Below are 5,149 nucleotides of genomic sequence, written 5' to 3'. Positions count from 1 at the left end.
ATCTTCATTTCTGGGGAACTTAATGTTGTCTTCTTGCTAATTTATGTTATCAGTGAATTCATCCACATACGAAGTTTTTTCATGCGCACTGGATGAGTATTTTCAAAATACTCCATATACGCGTAAGCCTCCAGGAGATTACAAGGGCTGCCCATTGCGCATCCAAGTATTTCCATCTAGACACGAAATAAGTGGTACCTAAGCAAAAGTTCACTAGGTTAATGTCGTCATCCACCTCGAGATTTTTTGCTGATCCTGCTTTCGTCACTTTCCAACAAACTGCGAACAACAACGTGGGCTTCTTTCACTGGAATAGAAGTGATCAATGCCGACACATCGAAGGACACTATAGACTCGTCAGTATCAACTTTTAAGTCTTCGATCTTATTAACAAAGGCCTGAGTATCAATGACGCGATGTTCAGTCTTTCCTATCAAAGGTGATATAATGTCCTCAACAATTCTCGCAAGTCATAGCACCGATGCTTGAAACAATGGGTCTTATGAGTGCATCAGCTTTATGTATCCTTATAATAGGCATGTCCACTAAAAATTGAAGTACTTTTAAATTGATTCAGACCTAACTTATTGGCTGGGAATTGATGAAAGAAACATTTTGGCGTTTAAATAATCTTAATCGGACGTTTCATTCCAGAGATATGGCCTTTTGAGTGTTACGGTTTTATATAGGGCTGCTAGAACATTTTAAAAAGTTAAAGTCCAAAACGGAATACTAACAGAAAGTGCAATGTTAAGGTACTTTTTCTTAATGTATTTATTAACTAGCGTTATCTGGAACATTATATTTGCTTATAACAACATGAAAATAAGATCATCCTGAAAATTTAATCGATTTTGTTGACATACAACAAAAATATAAGACCTCAAAACCCATGGTTTGTTTGGTGAAACCGCAAGCATGATCATAGATGGCCGCCATGGAAAATATCTCCATAGAGGAGATGAACAATAAGTGCATTATTTCAAATGAATGGCGGTAGTCTTAAACATTGTTCAATCTTTTACGGTCAGCACATTTTATCTTCAAAAATTATTATATTTCATCATGGCATAAGTTTGGTAACATTAATCACTGCCAATTTTGAGAAATTTGCTCCAACTCAAAGTTTATCTTTACTACATTGAGCAATACACTGTGTGCATGGAAGCCATGATGGTCCCCGGTTTTTATACTCCCTATGAAATGGACATGGTATTAAGAAGTGCACGGGGAAGTGCATGATTTGAGATGGGCCGCGGTAGGCTTAAACATTCTTAAATTTCTTAACATCCTACACATTTTGTCTTCATAAATAGTTAAATTTTATGAGTATGTAAGTTTGCTTGTCTGATTCACTCCAAATTTGGAGATAATTGCGTTTGAACACCTGATGCACGGAATGGTGTCACTTCAACCTGTTGTAGTTCTCATCTCATTAAATTTTTCATTAAAAAAGTTGATCTCTTCATGCAGGAAGGTCCTCTCTATTTACTGACCAAACAGGAAACAGTTTGGTGAATGTTTTCTGGTGGAATCAGGAATTTCTTGAAACACCCTGATATAGGCCTACATTTGGATCAAAACAAGTATGTACGCCATTTAACATGCCTGGGATTTCTTGTATCGACCAGTTTCTCCATAGACAATACGTGTGTGAGTGCACGCACACAGTAAATGAAAAATCGTTCTAGTGGAAACTGTATTGAGAGTGGGCATCCCTACTTATAAGACCATACAATAATGGGAACATCAGCTACGGTAGGATAAGTCCCTATATATCTTGCTAGATATCGTTTAGTAACTTGATAAGTCTGTTTTAAAATTTCTGAGTGGGGTCTTTTTTCAGATTCTCATAGACACTTTCATCTTGCAATAGAGCTAAAGTTTTCTATTCGTGCACTGAATTATCTATCACAACAGTTGCTCTTCCCTTATCAGCTTGCGAGTTTTGGATGCTTGTGTCTTTCTTTAACGATTCAACCGCCGATCGCTCCGCCTTATATTGCTTACCGAGGGTTTAGTAATTTTTGTAATGTTCACAACTCTAGCACGTAATTTAGCCGCTACAATGTCATTGACAGGCAAACTTTCTGGACTTACCGCATTCTAACACATTCCGGCTGCGTGAGCTTCCTAGATGATAAATTCACCACCAATTTGTCTTTACTTATCTTATACGATGTAATACCGTCTTTACACAAATTATTGGCGTTCTCTTTCTTTGTTTTTAAGCGTCCTAACTTCCGAATTTGGCGATTCTTTACCAGGCCATGTTCTCGCTTCTGCGCATGGGCAATAAACTCCGACACTCTCAACTATGCAGGTTCCGATAACAAACCGCGCAATTTGATTTCCAATTCATTTTGCTTTAAAATGTCCAAAGTAAAATTAGTTTGCAGTGTCCGCTCGCTGAGTAAAGATCTGTGTGCTTTTTGGATGATATTTCGCGGATGAAATCCTTTTACTTCTGGGGTCGGCAATCAAAGATATTTAGGTGTCGAGTATTAAAACACGTCAGGTTAAACCATAAAAGGTTCTTGAACCGATCGAGTTTGAGTGATGTTTTTTAAACTGTCATCCAAGGTTGTCAAGCCATCAATCATCAGAGCCATTAACATCCAGCTGAAGACGAAGTTAGTACTATGAAAGCGCTCCAGGTAAGCGATCAAACTTTATAACAATGTTTCCTTTTGATAGTCTGATTGATGTTTCTATATGTTCAATGGCGAACCTAAAAAATTTCATGTTCTTTCCTGTCATTTTTTTTTATTTGTAATGCTATGGGGTCTTACAATAATTTTCAGCTCTGGTATACAATTTGCATAAATCCAAGTTCCTTGAACCACTTGCCCTAGAATGTGGTGTAATACCTTATTTAAGAGAGTTTTTCGGGTAGACCCCTTTTCTGGGGTTATTTACTCAATTCAAGGACAATTGTGGTTCAAAAGTTAAATTTTCCAGATGGCGTCCTGCGGATATCTTGGATTATGCAAACTTGCTATTTTAGCATAGTGTTTATTATCATTATTTTGTTTGTATCTCAATTATTGCTCTAGTTACACCTGAACCACATCAAATCCGTCTTGTAGGTGGAAGCACCACGAAAGGTAGAGTTGAAGTATATCACAATGGTATCTGGGGAACAGTGTGTGATGACTTCTGGGATACGAATGACGCAATGGTAATATGTCGCCAACTAGGTCTCCCACACGCTAATGCCCGAATATTATCGGAGGCTTTCTATGGTCAAGGATCTGGTATTATTTGGCTCGATGATGTGGCTTGTTCAGGACTGGAAAACAACATAGATGAGTGTGGGCATAATGATTGGGGAATACATGACTGCGGACACCACGAAGACGCTGGTGTTACATGTATTGATGGTGAGAGTGCACTATTGTACCAATTAGTTTAGCGGGTTCGCCATCGGACAATTTTAGAACTGTCAAGCTTTCGTCGGGAGTAGCTCTGTCTTCTTCAGGACAAAGTACCTAAGAATGAGACATGTAGGCCGCCCCTTGCCTACTGATGGCTCTGCAAAGAGCCGTTCACTGGAGAATGTCCCTTTTCAACAGAGAACAAGCAGACCTCACCTATCTGCTAATGCAAAAGGTTTGGTGGCTTGAAAAAACCGTTTACTGAAGACTGCCCCTTGTTAACAGAAAAAATGATGCAAATGCACAACAAGGTAAGTTGCCCCGTACCTCTTTGTGTGATTATTAAATAAATAAATAGGCTGCTCCTTGCCTATGAGATCGGTGATCATAGACTGACGTCAGATGATCATTAACAACGAGTGGATGCACGATGAGAGTATATCACTTCATTGCGGAGGTCTGCTTGTTCTCTGTTGACATAGGACAGTCTTCAGTGAACGGCTCTCTTCAGAGACATCAGTAGGCAAGGGGCGGCCTACATGTCTCATTCTTAGATACTTTGTCCTGAAGAAGTCAAAGCTCTTCCTGACGAAATCTTGACAGTTCTAAACTTGTCCGACGGCGAACCCGTTAAATAATTACTATGAACACCGGTCGTAATAGCCTATCCCACAATTTATAATATTTTAATTCGATTATTCTAACATTTTTAGTTTGGGGGTGATCACAAAATGACCCATGATTTGGGTTTTCTGTGATTGCTCATTTTCACGGATTTTTTGTATGCAATTTACTACCTCCACGAGCCGGCTAGTTCAAGAAAAAACAAATGAAGACCTGAGCGCAAGAAGACTGTAAGTCCACTTTTTACGAAATTGAGTTACAAGTTATTGGATGAAGACAAAAATGTTGATAATTTTTGTTTACATTTGGCCCCTCTCCATAGGGGTCACGTGAGGGGTCAAGAGGGTCAAAAATGATAAATTGTCTAATGTCGTCAAGAGACATGTCAAATTACTTGTCTCATCACAACGATTACGAAAATATATAATTTATCATGCATTTTGCGCGCGGTTAATGAGTTAGAGGGTCACTTCCGGTTAAAGGTCAACTAAGGTCAAATTTTAAAACAACCTTCAAATTCAACAAACAAGGTGTCAACTTGCTCGTCTTTGCACAAAGATTAGCAATATGGTTAAATATTACAGTTTTGAGTTATAAGCTTGTGTTTCAATCCGAGTCCAAAAATGATAAATCGATCAATATCGATCAATATTACAGATATTTACTTGGTAGATATACAAAATGATTCTTCTTGCCTATACCCATGTACCTAAGAAGTATCAATATTATGCCTTTTTTTGGTTTCCAAATTATCTTATTTAAAAAAGTTTAAACGATCATATCTCAAAATGCCAAATATGGTCTTCATGCGCTCAGGTCTTCAAATGAAAAGCGTGCCAAGCTTTATCTTCTCTGCTGGATAAAGATAAATGTTTTTTCAAACGTGTAACCCCATGGAGAAACCCAGAGGGAAGAAACAGTACAATTAATAAGAACCACGTTAATGGTTTATTCTAGATTATATTCCAATAGTTAGTTCAGTTTGAAACTGAATTCCACTATGGCACAGAAATTTATTTAAAATGATGCTTCAGCTACAAATTAAATAACACAGTAATGTCACTTGCACACATGCATTGCCTATAGCCATTGTATATGCTGTAAACAGATTTAATGTCAAATACAATTAACATGGTACAGACAGCAGA

This window comes from Amphiura filiformis, chromosome 18 (genome assembly GCF_039555335.1).
Source record: "Amphiura filiformis chromosome 18, Afil_fr2py, whole genome shotgun sequence".
In the NCBI taxonomy this organism is placed as follows: Eukaryota; Metazoa; Echinodermata; class Ophiuroidea; order Amphilepidida; family Amphiuridae; genus Amphiura; species Amphiura filiformis.
Note: the sequence above shows the minus strand (reverse complement) of the source record.